General features: G+C 40.8%; 1 long non-coding RNA gene across 1 annotated transcript; it reads left to right on the forward strand.

Annotated features, from left to right (window-relative positions):
• Positions 1–9,696: 9,696 nt before the first annotated feature.
• LOC115752657 lies at positions 9,697–11,232 on the forward strand. The gene is made up of 2 exons (XR_004016773.2): positions 9,697–9,924; positions 9,959–11,232. It is a non-coding gene; the product is annotated as an uncharacterized LOC115752657 (long non-coding RNA).
• Positions 11,233–16,513: the final 5,281 nt, after the last annotated feature.

Below are 16,513 nucleotides of genomic sequence, written 5' to 3' on the forward strand. Positions count from 1 at the left end.
GAAAACCCGGGACGCCAAACTGCTACCATACCACGAGTATCCGGATGAATTAGTGGAGGAGTTTCACGATATCTCGTTTGAGTATTTGCTTAGAACTCACAATAGGTTCGCCGATGCTTTGGCTACCTTGTCCTCAATGTTATAAGTCACTAATGGACTTGAGGTTGAGTCGTTGAAGATCGAGGTACTAAGGAAGCCAGTATATTGTATGGCTATGACCGATGAACCCAACGGCAAGCCATAGTACCACGATATCAAGACTTACATTCAGAAGCGGGAGTTTCCGGAGAAAAGTACCGCATCCGACCAAAGGTACATAAAGAAGATAGCCTCGAAATTTTTTCTGAGTGGAGAGAGTTTATACAAACGATTGTTCGATTCGGTCCTTCTAAGGTGTATAGATTCCACCGAAGCGGTCCACCCGATGATGGAGGTGCACGAGGGAATTTGTGGTACGCATATGAACGGACACATGCTGCCAAAAAGATCATGAGGTTGGGCTATTATCGGCTCACTTTAGAGAGCGATTGTATTCAACATGTCCGGAGCTGTCACAAATGTCAGATTCATGGTGACGGGATTAACAGTCCTCCGAACGAGTTGCATCGGTTGTCTAAACCATGGCTATTTTCTATGTGGGGCATTGGCGTGATCAGTCCTATTAATCCTAAAGCATCTAACGGGCATCGATTTATTCTTATCACCATTGACTATTTTTCTAAATGGATCGAAGCTACATAATACCTGGCAATCACAGCTCGGAATATCGTGAAATTCATCCGTCGAGACATTATCGTGCGATATGGTTCGTCCGAAGCCATAATCACAGACAATGGTTCAAACCCGAACAACAAGCAGGTCGATGATCTATTCAAGGAATTCAAGATCAAGCATCAGAACTCTTTTCCATACCGTCCCTAGATGAACGGGGCGGTGGAAGCAACTAACAAGAACATTAAGAAGATCTTAGCTAAGGCAGCTGAGAATTATCGCGATCGGCATGAGAGGTTGCCGTTTGCCCTCGTGGTATATCGGACTTCGATCCAAACATCTACCGGGGTAACCCCGTACTCTCTTGTATACGGGATGGAAGCAGTGTTACCGGTCAAAGTGGAGATTCCTTCCTTGCGAGTCCTATCCCAAGTCAAGCTAATCGAGGCTGATTGGATCCAATAGAGGATGGACCGGTTAAATTTGATCGATGAAAAGCGGCTTAGGACCGTATGTCACGGCCAGTGCTATCAGCAAAGGGTTGCTAAATCCTTCAACAAAAATGTTCGGCCTCGACACTTCCATGTTGGTGACCTTGTCCCGAGAAAATTGTTGCCCATTGTTCCACTTCCAGAAGAGAAGTTCGCTTCAAACTATGGTGGCCCATATGTTGTGAAGAAGGTACTCCCGGGAGGCGCTTTGATTTTGATCGAGATGGATGGTCGTGTTTTTACCAACCCCTGTCAATTCGATGCTATAAAGAAATATTATGCTTGATTTGCTCCGACATTTTAATCAAGTTACAATTCATCTAATGAGTGTTCATACATTATACTTGTACTTGAATTGTTCCTATTCGCATTGTTAATCTTCAATGTGGGAGGTTTTCGATTAGGAAATTTCTTTGATTCTGTTGAATCGATCATTTTAAATGAGGAATATCGGGACGATGAAAGGCAAGTCATTTCCTATACACGTCTATATCATAACCCCAAGTGAAAAGAGAGAGTTTCCATACTGACAAGGTAAAGGGTTATCTCACGAGAAGTATGACAACCAAGATAATACGAGGCATTCATTTCCTCTATCCAAACATTAAAGGTTCCCCTTTGCTTAACCCCTTTGAACGGCATTTCGTTTCATGCCCCTGTTAGGAACAACCCCCACACCGGGGCAATTCTCGGATCAAGGAATGAGTAAAATTTTCTTGCTCTCACTTGCATCAATCTGTGAGTTTATTTATTGCATGCGAATTCTGTATTAGTCCAAGTGCCTTAGACATGACGAAGAGCATTTCATTTCATTCCCTACATTATGCACATTTATCCCTTTGCAAACCCAATTTGAGCGGCGGATTCATTTCTCGTAACCCAATTGGTGATCATCCTAGCAATGAATCATTTTGGATCATCTAGCAAATGAGCAAAATGCCTTGGGGCAAACTCGAACTCGAAAGATTTGCCAAGCAAAATATGCGGGACTGGACGAGACCCCTTCCTTCCTTTTGAAAAAAATAAAAAGAAGCAAGAGAAGGGAGTAAGAAAAGCAAAGGCTTACCCCTCAAAAAAAAAAAAGAAAGAGAAAACAGTGGGCAAAATTTTGAGCATCCCAAAATCCAAAAAAAGAGAGAAAGAAAAAATGAATGAGAAATGCTGCCTAAAAAAAAGAAGAAAAAAGGGGGCCATTTCCTGTGAAAGAAAAGAGGAAAAAACTCCCGAGAAAATCTCTACAATGAAGGGGTTCTCGGTTGGACACATTCGAATGTTCCCCTGGGAGTCTGCAAGAATACTATTCTAAGCAAAGAGATGGTTACCAGTCTCATCATTATGCACCATTTGTTGCAAATAAGCCTTTCATTTCTAGGCCTACCCCGAACCTACATTACAATCGTTACCAAAAGTCTCTTCAGATTAGGGCACTTGGGTTAATGTAGGATTTTGAATTGCTTATAAATATCACTCGAAGAAGTGCGAGCAAGATCATTTTTACTTCATTTTACGGGGTTCCTAACTTGTAAACCCGATGCAGCTGACAAGAATCTCATTCCATTTCAAAGCCAAAAATGACTCATATGAGTCTCCTTTGATAAACCCTTTGACCAAACCTGAATTACAGTCCGTGCAAAAGACCTCATAGATTGGTCTAGTCATACTGATTGCGAGAATACCCGGACCCTTGTCAAGTATGATGATGACAATCTTGAATGTTTTCTCTTACCCGTATCAATGGTCGGGTTTCAAAACCTTTTTCACGAGAGTGAGCGGAAGTCCTTTTTTCCCTGCAGTTCCTCATTCGATTTGATCAAACTCGTCAAACGGATCAGACTTATTTCCTTATTGACAAATCCCCAAGGAGCTTTGCAATGTAAAAAAAAAAAAAACAAAACAGAAAAATTCAAGAATTTGTGGACGTGTCATGTTGTGTTAACGATTGATCATGTTCATCTCAAGTGATTAAACAGGTACGATACAAGCAATCTACCTCGTTCCTTGATTATTCGTTCGGAGAACCTAGGTAAGTTTTCTAAACCCCTTTTCAAATTAACAACTCTTCTGATGATAGTTGTTATAATTCAATTCGTGCAATATGCCCCTTTCGTACTTATCGATTCCATTCGGTGGTGCTCCTATAAAATATTGTTAAATTCGGGCAATATGCCTCTCCTGTCAGGTCGTGTAGACATATGCACCGGCAATCTTGACATCTTATCAAATCATAACCACGTAGCTCTTATGATTTTGGTCTCGGATCACGAAGACATATTCATTGGTGATCTTGACCTTTAGTCGGCTCATAATGACATAGCTCTTATGATTCTCGGCTCTTTTATCAAATCATAACGACATAAGCACCCATGATTTTGATCCAAACCAAATCATAACGACGTAACTCTTATGATTTTGGTTGCCCTTTGTCAAATCGTGAAGACATATGCACTGGCGATTTTGACATTTTATCAACTCACAACGACGTAGCTGTTATAAACTTGATTTCACTTCTTTCGACTCGCAACAACGTAGCTCTTATGATCTTGAAGGACACACATATCTTGCGATGTCTTGTGTCGGGGAGAAGTCTCCGGTAACGGATGGGCCTAGTACTTTGAGATCCTCGCATCAGAAGCTTGGAAATTAAGGGAATTGTCAGCTTATGAGGTATCTAGTAAAATAGGTATTCTCATATCCGATCCATGTGCAAGCTTCTCTAATATGGGAAAAAGAGAAGCTCTGGCACCGTTGTTTACAATCTTGCACATCATGCATCATTTCCTTTGCATAAAAAAATGGGATTAAAACTCCCGCCAAAAAATCATATTTCATTATTTGAATTTGCAAAATTTAGGTTTCAATTTTGTCTTTGAGTTAAATCTCTACGAGCCTTCACTCAAAGAGGGGCAGCTATTGACACCTAAATTTCGATTTTCCGTTTCTACACAAAAAATGAGAACCAGTTTAGTTCTCGCCAAAAATCGTTAAATTAGTTTTCATGCATATGCACATTTATTTTATATCAATCATGCATTGTATTTTTTTTTTTTAATCGGACCAATGGCGGATGGACTCGAGCGGATAGTTTTGAGCTTAATTAAGATGAGCTCGTGGTGATATAAATTCGACCAAGCCGATGACCGAAAATTACATTGTGCTCGATTCAAAAATTAAGTAGCAAAATATTTTAAATTGCTCGCACATGCGAAAAGGGAGGAATTTGCGACATCCACGTAAGCGTCTTGCAGATTGTGAAAAGCGAATTCGGAAAAAATAAAAGAATGAGGGAAAGACTATAAAAGATTATATCCTACGATGCCACATTGGAAGATGAGACGTTAGTGGGCGAGATTTGATTAACGAAGAAGAATATTTGACTGAAAGGCAAGAATATAAATAAACAAATCAGATTGGTAGTGGAAGGGATTATCTATCAAGATTTCATATATTCTCTTTAAGGGTTTCGTGGAGGAAGGTTCTCGCAAGGTTGGCATTCAGATTTTTAGGAAATTTGATTTTCAAAAAAGATATGCATGAGCCATTGTGAGGGTAGAGACAAAATTTACGATATTTCTTTAAGCATTCACAAGAGGCAAGAAGCTTTTGTTTCTTTCTTTGATCCAAAGCCATCCTTAGCCTATAAAAAGAATACGCACGGCCATAAGGAAGGGGGGGCACTCACGTCAGAATTTAGAGCACGAAAAGGGGGGAGGAAAATTGAAAACGTTTCGAGAGTTCTGAAAGACAAAAACCCGTGAGCAAAAAAATGGGTTCAGGTCCAACTTTGTTCTTGTGCGTCGCTATCTCCTTTGTGCGTCGCTACCACCCCGACATAAACCTCTTGTGCATTGCTATCACTGCTCCATAGTTGTCGTTGCCCGCCGCGATCACTGTAGCCCTGTCCTGATGCTGCTGTCCTGCCAAGAAGCCCCTACGTTGTCACCTAACCGTTCGCCCACCAGCCGTCGTCATCGGAGCCCGTTTTCCTCTTGCTGTTTGGGGTCAATTCCGGGCTGTTCAGGAGCTGTTTCGCCACTGATTCGCTATTGTTCCGCTGCTGTTTGGTGCTGGAATTTACTGCTGTTCCAGGCTTGTTTGGCTGCTGTTCGACCATCGTTTTACTCACTTTTCGGAACTATTTTCAGCACTGTTTGGTGCAGAAACAGTGGCTGTCATCACTGTTATTTTAGTGCAGGTTTCGTGGTTATGCAGGGATAAGTTTAGGGCTGATTCGTAGCAAGATCAAGTCCAAATCAGCTCAGCTTTGATTACCCTCTCACGTGATATTTAGTGCAGGCAAGAATTGTGCAAAATTGTCGCTGCGAAGTGTCTCCTTTGACCTTGGACTTTCATGCGTATTGATTCCCATCCCCGAGCCGCGTGATTTCCCCATTAAGCCGGTCATCAAGTTTGATCACTTCACCCGCAGAACGGTTTTTCAAGTTTGAATTTGGCAATAGGTCTTGTCAAATTAGGTAACGAATTCCTATCTTTGAATGATTTTAAGTTTGTTACTTAATTTGATTGGATTGTACACCTTGATTCAATATCTTATCTATCCTAAGATGCCATAGATGAATCTTTGCTTTGATTGGATATATTATTTCTCGACTTGTACATTATTCTCGTATATCTTGGTGTCTTGTAGATAAACATTATTTGAATTAAATATATCTTTTAAGATTTGGAGAATTATCTAGATACACTTCAAAATTTTAAGAGATAATTTTTCCTAAAATTGAAAGATATGAATATGCTTTGCGGATAGGGGCCTATCCCCTTTAAAATTTTGGCACCTACCCCTAGTTGGCCGAGAAATTAATTTTTATATACCTTAGTCTAATTCAAATATTTTTATAATCTACCTTGAGTATAATACATGCTCCCTTGTACATTGTCCCCGAGAATATGTGCATTGTGGATGACTATCTGACTTTACCCCCGAAGTACGACGTCATCCGTACATGAATTTGTTTAACCTATCCCATAACTTTGGGATCAGATCGCCAAATTTCATAATATATAAATTCACTATCTCGACCCCACCCCCGGGTACGACATGAATAAATTACCTTTCGACCCCACCTCTCGAGTACGAAGTGAATTCATCGGAAAAATTTGGATTATAAGGTGTATTATGCTCAAGGTTTATTATATTCTTATTTGATTCATTTTTTCATTAAAAAGTCATAAAATCATTAAAAAAAAATCATCACGTCTTGGCTTTAAATGAATTTTTTCGGAAATTACATCTTAAGGTGACTCTTAATATAAATTGAAGCAATTTGTGTTAATTGTTGGACCAATTCATCATAAAAAAAAAATCAAAAATTCATGGAAAGTGATGACATCTCATTCGCATACCATATAGTTTAATTTTTCATGCATTATTTTCTTGCCATCCATGCATTCCATGTCATTAGCATATTCCACGTAGGTTACATATCATGAAATTTGGCTCATATTTGTCTTTGCATCAATTTTTTTTTTTATCATGAATTTTTCTTTCACGACATTTAGGCTAGAGCATTTCATCAAATTTTCACTCATCGTGTGGATCCCCATCACTTATGCCATGTCATATAGTTTATATTTCATACTCTATGTCATAGATTAGAATTCACATTTTTTTTTGCATTAAAATTTGATTTTTTTGAAGTCATCATACATAATCGTTTTCCTCATATAATATTTTGTCATACCATCACATAGCTAGACTTTGCATATGGTTACATTGCATGGCATCTAGTTGCATTTTCATAACATGCATTTAATAAAAAAAATCCAAACAAAAATAAATTGCACCTTAATTCATTCATTGAAATCAATTGGATTTGCCAATCAAGAAAATCTTCACAAGAATGGTACCAAAATGGTGTTAATTGAAAAATTAACATAATCAAGTTCCCGAACCTAAATCTCTAGTTAGCAGAAAATAAAGTATTCTCTCATACTTTATTTAGGTATCTAATCTACCTTCCGGAAAATATTAGTGGCGGCTCCAAAAATCGAAAATATTTTGATTGAAATCATGTGGACCTAAGTTGCGAATTGGTAGAGCTTGGTAGAGCTCGGGCTAGGTTAATTAATTCACTTAATTAATTTGGTAATTCATTAACCTGAAGTTCAATCCGAATTTTAGGTCGCGACACTTATCAGCATCTTCTGTAACACTAGCCGCCACCTATTTATGACAAATTATCAATCACATTAGTTCATAGGTTTAACGCCCGCCAACCAAAAAATTGCAAAGACAAGACGGCGAGCTCGCTGAATCATTCTTCATCCGTTTTCGCTTCTGATCATTACCATCTCCAGGTTGCTTAGAGCTAACTGCATCAACAAAAAGTCTAAACAGAAAGATTTCCCTAGCTGGCAATTTAATCAGTAAAGACTTTGTGGCAATGCATCTTGCTCATTGGCTTGTCCCTCAATCACAGGCGCAGCTATTTGAAATATCCACAGCAAGCTGCAACTTCAAGTGCTGTGATATAATTATCTTCAGGCGAACTTTAGGCCAGCACATTTCACAAATTTCATCTGTAGCTCTTATCAATAGTCGCTTGTCATCAGGCAATAAGATCCTAAATAGCAAGTAGTTTGGATACTCTGCCTCAAACTAGGAATACTAGCATGCCATGAAATATGAAGTATCGAATATGTGGTTAAGTAGCAAGTAGTTTGGATACCTGTCAAAAGAGTTTCTTTCCAATCATAGAAATTCACTCGAGTAACTTTTAAATGGTTGAATTTGGATACATAAGTCAGTAACTCAACAGGAGATACACCAATAGGTTAATCTCCCATATGAAACTTTCTGGTGAAATAGATACAAATTCTACGTGTAAGGTAAGAAGCATGACCGCAAGTACTTTCAAAAGAAGATTTTCCTAAGCGAAAACAACAACTTGCTTAGGTAACAAAAACCTATTTTCCTTTGTGGTTGCCCAGGAGGTCCAGATGGTAGCAGAGCATCCAGTTGACAGCACCATGTTAGAAACCTTGCAGCCATCATATACTAATGAGGAAGTGAAATGATCTCATTGATCTGATGAAAATTTCCATGTCATGTAGACTGGTTAAGTGCCATAGTGCAATTAAACATGTTATAAGATGTGGCTTAAAGAAAATCATCATGATAGAATTAACCAAGAGATAACCATACGTCACTTCATTTTCTGTAAGGTCTTTAGCATGAGTATACAAGTACTTCAACCTTGACACAGAGGTACCACCAGGCTTCTCAACCACCTCGGGGACTGCATCACCATGCAGAAGACAGTCGTGACATTGAAAGAAAGTACTTTAGAAAGGGTGACAAACGAATCAAATTGCCATGTCGCCACAAAAGGCATTTGATCATAACAGTTTCTACTTTCTCGCCTCTCTGATCATCCTGGAAGGATGCCTAGTTTAGTCAAATTCTAATTAATTGAGCAGTGAAGCTTTTGCCATCTCGACTTTACCTCTAAATTCCAACTTGTACTAACTGTTCAAAAAATTAAATGATTTAGGTTAAAAGCTTACTAACTATTTTAAATCCTTTTTTACAAGACTATGATAAATTAAACAAAAAAACGGCACCACAGGATGTCATCAGCCTGCGCACAAGTGTAGGACCAACTTAACCAAGTAAAATTTCCTCTAACAATTTTTGCTAGACTCAGCTAGATTTTCCTGGAATGATTTCAGCATGAGAGATTTTGCTTCTCTCCGAGCCTTGATAGTAGCATGAGAACATAGATTCTTAATACTAAGCATGTTGAATATGTCGAGCATCTTTAGTTTGATCAACGTCGGCTTGGTGGATGAAAAAAGTTTCTTCCGGATTCCGTTGTAATGCATCTTTCATTAGCTTTTACCAATATTAGTTAAACCCTCGAGTGGTGGCAACACGATAATTCTGAATATTCACCGCTGGACCATAGTTTCTCTTCAGGTGACAGGTGCACCATTCACCTACATGTGCATATGATAGTGACACGACAAGATATTAGATGTGTATCCAAATTGTCTCAATGTTCATCGCTGATTATGTTTCTTGTTAGGTGACAGGTGCACCAGGCATATGATTTTACTTTATGCTTCATAACTGCATTTTCCATCTTGAGATGGCCATAGCGGAACAACTTTAAACTCACTAACTATTTGGATATAATCATGATTATTTAAGCTCGAGTCACATCGTAATATTTTCGTTTATTAGCTTTCCCTCAACTGATTCTCATCAAATTTTCAGACTACGATAGAGTTTTTTACTAAATGATTTCACCTGCAGCAACTTGGCATCTTAATGCAACTTTCTGAGGATGATCAAATAATCTGAATAAAAGCAGTAACTTTATTTTAGTTGATGTGGTGAAGGGGAACCCGCAGTTCGTTATTCTCAAGCTACTATCAATCCAGCTGCCTGGACTGCACTGGAGTTTTTGGGCTTCTTAGGGAATAATAAGCTGCAGTTCAAGGTCCCTTTATAGATAGATTTAGCCAGTTTGGCTTGTGTTCATACTAATAATTAAGAGCTAGCTCTGTTTAAATTTCAGATGGAGGTTGTCAGACATGTCTTGCTCATCAATAGATGGTGGTGTACAGTGGAATACCATCTGCACTCTCTAGTTAAATAATATCAATGCCCTATTTCCTTTCAATTTGCCCTAACTCTTTATTTATCTGTAAAGGTTCGAAGTATTACATGAGGAGCTAGGTGATGACGAAGAAAGTGGAGGTCAAAGGTAGTATTTTTAAGTCATTCGTGACAGGTCAAAGGTAGAATTTTTAAGTCAGTCGTGACATTGCTGTAAGCAATACAGTGGTAATAGGCATTTATCTCTACCTGTAGCTTATGGTGGGTACCATGCCAAATCTCCTGCCATGCATTCTCAAGACTTTGGTGGCCGCGTCAGTTTTTTTCTTAGTAACCTGATTTTACATTTTAACCTCCGCTACGTCTGAGGGTAGTACTTGATAGCTGGGTTGGTGGAAGTATTAACTATTTTAATTTGCTAAGATGGCCTTATTTTGCTTATGTTTTCTTCAAATACTTTCTGGAGTTGGAATTTTACCTTTTGAATTGCTTTTGAATGAATTGTTAATGTTAATTGCTGGAAATACAAGGCCCCGGTGTCTCACATTATTCGTTTCCCAAAGCAAAATGATCCTTCTAGTGCTCAAGATTTCCCTTCACGTAGTCATGTTTTGGCTGTTTATCCTGGGACAACTGCACTATATAAAGTGACAGTCGTGAACTCCAGAAAGTAACTTCCCTCCTATCTTTTATCTTGGTGGGATGTTCCAAGTTATTGATATGAATTTGGCGAAAACTGTGTAAATCGAAGTATTACACTGATTCAGTTTGATGTTCCTTCCCCCTTCCATCCCCAGTTTTCTGTGGTATGGAGTGGTAGATAAGCATACGCTCTCTAAAAATGCAGAGACTCCTGCTAATTGATTTAGGACGAATCTTTTGGGCAAGAATGTAAGACGAGTGTTATGTTTGTTATCACTGGCGATTCAAGGAAACTGTTTGTATATCTTTTTCTCGCAAAGTTATTTATCTCTTATGTGTAAAGGGAATTGCATTTATCTGGCATCACCATTATTTCCAGATTCTATGAGCACCAAACATAGCATGGCATGAAGTAAAATTGGAGGAACATGGCCCCCATTCACCCCAGCCAAATTTCAATCATTCCATATGATATCCTTTTTGTGCTTGTTTTTGGGTTGATCAGTTACTTGCTAGAGTTTGAAAATGAGCAAGAAGACGAGGCCATGCCTCAAAGGAACGTCCCCTTCTTCAAAGTGGTTCCACTGCCCGAAGGACATTGTCAGTGAGTGCTCTTGAAAAAGCTGTGTAATATTCTTCAGATAGTGTGTAGCCTCATGTGAATATCCTAGAGTAATGTAGTTACCACTCTGTTTTTGCTCAAAAACCCTTTGAAATGTAGTATCGCGTGGGTTACTCTGTGTTTTGTAGTGAGTTAGACATCACTACTGGACAAGTGGAATGGGATGGACATGAAAGATATCGCTATCACGTGGGTCATTCTGTATTACTTGAGCAATGCTTCTCGCATCCCCTAGTCCAATTGGTTGAGTTGATCGTGTGTAGAGGCTGATCAGAGGAACACCAAACTACTCAAGTGTCATCTTTCACTGTGGCTAGATTGGAAGATTTTTGCACGATCCTGAGAGCATTTGATTTCTACCATCTTTGTGCTACTATCAAAGCATTTCAGCATGATAGAAACAGTAAATCGATCCACGGATGGACTCAACTCGAAGCGCCTCTTCTGAGGGATATTGCTCAACTTTTGGTGTCAATAGAAAGAAGTTATTCTTCAGACTTTGCCTAGTACTCCTCTGAATGTTGTGTGTAGGGATTGCTTGTATGATACTTGTTGAAGATGTCAACAAAGATATGATTGCTAGCTTTTGTTAATGAAATTGTTGACGTACCGTCTTCTGGCTATCGGCAACTGAGTCAAAAGGGACTTCAAGGCTAATAGCATGTGGTGTGGTTAGGTGGTGCAGATTTGAGCCCTGATTTCAAGATCACAAAACCCTCCACAAAGTGTGCTTCCATCAGTTGATTTTCTTGCTCTTGGTTATAGAGAAGTACAGAGTGTGTCTAGTATCAGCCTCCACCAGCTTCTCTCAAATGCCTACTGTAGAGAGAGAGAGAGAGAGAGATTTCAGCTTCCTCAATGGGCTCGTAGTCTCCGCAAAAGGTTTTTGACTTTCCCATTAAGAAATCTGCTTTCTAAGACTAATAGAACTGGAGATAAGAGGCATTCAAATTTTAGCTGATACCCCTGAGGGGAAATAACTTACTCAGCCTCGTGTCGATTTCCATGACATCCTTGACGTTAAGAATTTTCAACAGTTTTCAGTAAATTTTTCAAATTCATCGCTTTTCGGTCTCTATTGTTAACATCAACTGAAATTCTTTTTCGGGAAAATGCCAAAAAAGGGCCCCAAGTGTACTTGTTTTTTCAATTAAAGGGTCGAAGTGCAACTTGTGTCAAAAAAGGGCCTCAAGTGCCATTTTTTATTCAAATGAGGGCCTGAACGGGGACATTTTTGTCTTTTTACATTTTGTGATTGTTTTCCTTTTTTTTCTTCTGTTTTTTTCCTTTTCTTCTTTCTTCTACCCCTTGCACCAGCCGACCACGGGGATGATTCAGCTGCGACGCACCGGAGGACGGCGGCCCCCGGTTCTCATCTCGGCTCATGGGGGCGGCCGCTCGCTTGCGGCGGGGGAGGGGGCGGCGTGGCGAGAGGAGAAGCCGCGGGAGGGGGCGTCGCCGTCGGCGGGCCAGGAGCCGTCGTCGAAGTTCTGGGAGTAGCCGAGGGGGTCGTAGCGGAAGTTGCCGATGGGTCCGGGCTCGGGGACGGAGAGGGTGGTGGCGATGGACTTGCGGTCGAGGTTGGGGCGGGTGAGGAGGCTCCTGGCGGAGTTCTTGTTGCTACTCCTCCGGTGGTGGTCGGCGCCGCTTCTGTTGGGCCACGGGAGCTTCGGCTTGAGACGACCCCAACGGGAGAAGAGTGAGCTGCAAACAGGCGCATTTTCTTCTTTCTTCTTCCCCTTTCTTCTTCCCCTTGCACCAGCCGGCCGTGAGCTGCAGACAGGTGCCTTTTCTTCTTTCTTCTTCCCCTTGCACCAGCCGGCCGTGAGCTGCAAACAGGCGCGAGGACCCCCGCCTCGACCTCTCCGCCCCGCGTCCTCGCCGCCCGCGATCTCGGCCGCTCAACCCGCGGCTCTCTCGTCGTCGGCCGCAGACGGGTGCAAGATCGCTTCAGCCGCGATGAGCGACACGAGGACCCCCGCCTCGGTCTCTCCGCCCCGCGTCCTCGCCACCCGCGATCTCGGCCGCTCAACCCGCGGATCTCTCGTCGCCGGCCGCAGACGGGTGCAAGGTCGCTTCGGCCGCGATGAGCGACGATCTCGAACATGAAGCTCGCCCTCAACCAAATCTTGACCCCCGCCGCTGCCTCCACCTCGGCTTCGCCGCCGCCGTCGCCGCGTCCTCGCCGTCCGCCATTTCGGCGGCTCGGCCGACCCTCGCCCGAGCCGAGTGAGGTAAGCCCTTGCGGCCGCTCACGGCCCACGGCCCCGGGTGAGGAGGAGGAGAACAAAAGGAAAAAAACAGAGAAGAAAAAAGGAAAACAATTACAAAACGTAAAAAGACAAAAGTGTCCCCATTCGGGCCCTTGTTTGAATAAAAAAAGGCACTTTGGGCCCTTCTTTGACACAAGTTGCACTTCAGGCCCTTAATTGAGAGAACAAGTACACTTGGGGCCCTTTTTTTGGCATTTTCCCTTCTTTTTCTTTGGCACGTTTCATCAATCATCCGAAATAAGAACCAAATATTTCAGTAGCAGTTCCCAGCTTCACGTTGTCGTTAACTTATTTTGCCTCGGCATGGGGCACTCACTTCCTTCTACGTGAGCCATTAGTCAATTTCATTAAAGAAAAGAAAAGTGGCAGCAATTGTTGACTCTTCCCTTTTTTGGTTTTGGCTGTAATCAAAGACTGTTTCAATTGAAGAATATCTACAGTGTGCAAATTGTATGACCCTTGAGGAAAGTCCGGATCCAGGACAGCATTAAAGACAACCTCGTCAAAGCTGAGATTTCCTTAACAATAAACCTAGTCTCTTATGTGGGATTTTCAAATCAGTGTAGTAGTTTCGTGCTCTTGCAATCGAAAAGGACAAGATGAGGGAGAACGCTTGGAAGTTTCCATTTCAAGCAATATGGCATGGATGTAATGTAACTATCAAGTAAGCCGGCGCAATAGAAAGAGTTACGAGAATAAGAAAGAAAAATTAATAACCAGCCTGGATTTTAGTCTGTGGTATATACCTCATAATCAGCCTGGATTTTACCAGCTACGTATTTCTGATCATAGGTTAGGCTCTCCTTAGCAGCTGACATGAGATAAGCATAACTCAAGCAATGGTCAAGCGACATGGAATGTCAGGAAGTACGGTTTTAAAGCGTGAAACTTAAATCACCAATCCACAGGGACATGCGATGATAACTCTAAAAAGAGAAAATTCTCTCAAACATTCTCAAGTAGAATAGTTTCAAACTCTAAAACAAGCACCTTCTGCCTTGCTTCCTTGGTCAATATATGATCATTCCTGAAAAAAAAAAAAAAGCAAGCACTTCATCTTCAGCAGCCTCCGCAGCAGTAGCAACAGCATTTTTGGTGCTGTGAAGGTACTCCGCTTTAAAGTACTTGGTCTAGAAGTCATCCTCTGTCATCTGAAGTACAGGGAATGATTCAAGAAAACATAGTTCAGTGTCATGTGTTGCTTTGAACAATCTAGTGAACTATAAGCAAATGCTTCATCACAATTTAACTACTTATAGGGGCAACGAGTCTCGAAAACGATGGAACAAGCAGCAATATTTTCATTATCTTACTTGGAACATCATAACTCAAGAATGCTGCATGAGCTGCGGGCTTCTCAGCAAAAATCTGGGATACAAGTACACATTAACATATCAAAAGGAGAAAGGAAATAAGAATTACTCATATATCAGGAAGGCATGCATTCCACCAAAATGATACCAACATCTTTTTGCACTAGATAGAGAAAAAAAGCACTTTTTAACTTCTCTGCATTTCCCATTATTAGCGCCCATTATTTCGCATTATATGTATTAGACATTCCACCCGGTAATACTCAGATTCATGCCTGAACAAAATGGCTTGAGATTTGTCATTCCCTATTAATGATGGGCATCCAGAATTAAGCTCTTAGCAAAGATTAGGCATAGTTGTGGCAGGGACACCAGGAAATGATCGTCCTTTTTGGGATAAAGGCAAGGCATTTTTCTCTTTTAACAGAGCAGCAAACGAGTGGCCCCCACTACAACCTAGAAGCTATAAATCGCCTGGGAAATTGCAAAAAGACTTGGTGTCAAAGAGCTCTCTGACACAATGCCAAAAATAAGGTGGGAAGCCACCTACCCCATACAGCCAGTACAGCACTTTCCTCATTTTTAGAATTCCGCCCATTTCTATCTTTCCAGATTACCCAAGAAATGGAAGTGTAAATTAAAATTGAAAAGCTTTTCCTCTTTCAAAGAAGAAACAATACCTGAAGGATTACTTCTGGAGTCGAAGTAAAAGTAACTTTGTTTGTCTGCAGATAAACAGGGAAGAAATAACCATAAGTTCTCGTTGCGAATGAAACTGCAAAAAAGGAGAACAAATGTACCCCAAGTCCCGCAAATCCAAGATAAAATCGTGACATGGGCATGCTAGGTTGGAGAGTTCAGTATCATACCCTGCCATCTGTCGCTGGTTTAATGTCCGAAATCATGGTGCTTTTGAAGCCTACGCATTGCTTTGATTTTATATTTGACTCTCTATCCAGCAATTTCTAAAAGAATAAAATAAGTAGCAGAAAAAATAAAAACTCCAGTTGCAATCATATGTGTATATATGATTTCCATTAGAAACAAGTTTCAAGCAGCTCTGTGTCTTCCAATACTCGCCTTCCATGCCACCCAGAATTCCGCTTCCATCAGGAGCCCACCAAACACAAGTTGCTTCTGAAGTTTCTGCAACTCACTGAAATGGGCAAACTTTCATCGAGCGGTTCTAAGAGACATTTACGTAGTATCTGAACAAAAGAATTACAAGAACAAAGAGATACATGTTACAGAGTCCATCCACCAAATTATTCAAACCATTATTCATGTGATCTAGTCATAATCAGAATTAGGAAATGATATTACTTAGTTTCCCAAAAAAATCTTTTAGGGCATAGGTCTGCGATGAACATCAATATAAAACAAGACCAACTAGAGAAGGCCACAATCAAGATCAAGGCATTATAAGGCCTATGGACACCATAACTGCTTAAACTGTTCATACCACCAAGACAAAATCGAGAATCAGTGAGTCCTCAATTTTCATAATTTGAGAATTACCATGGGTGGTCAGACACGATGAATTTACCTGTTTTCTCTCAAAAGCTTGATGCGGAGCTCCAATTCAGTTGTGCTGACTTGTTCATTGGGAAGTGAGGCATCGGTCTCTCACAGGCAGCTGTTGGCGTCTCCCCAGATCTCCCAACGGCTTTTCATATTAAAGAAGCAGCACATAAAGCTGCAATGCAATGAAATCACCAATATATTTTTACTAGCAAAAGAGAATTATTCCCACCAGAAGGCAACAAGTGATCAAAAAAACAACCATTGTTTAGTGTCTAGCCATCTAACTAACTAGAACAGAAGCAAAGACTTCCATCACCCTGGCCCCACAAAAAAAATTAAGAAAAAAGCACAAGCTA

Source organism: Rhodamnia argentea, chromosome 8, assembly GCF_020921035.1.
Source record: "Rhodamnia argentea isolate NSW1041297 chromosome 8, ASM2092103v1, whole genome shotgun sequence".
NCBI lineage: Eukaryota > Viridiplantae > Streptophyta > Magnoliopsida > Myrtales > Myrtaceae > Rhodamnia > Rhodamnia argentea.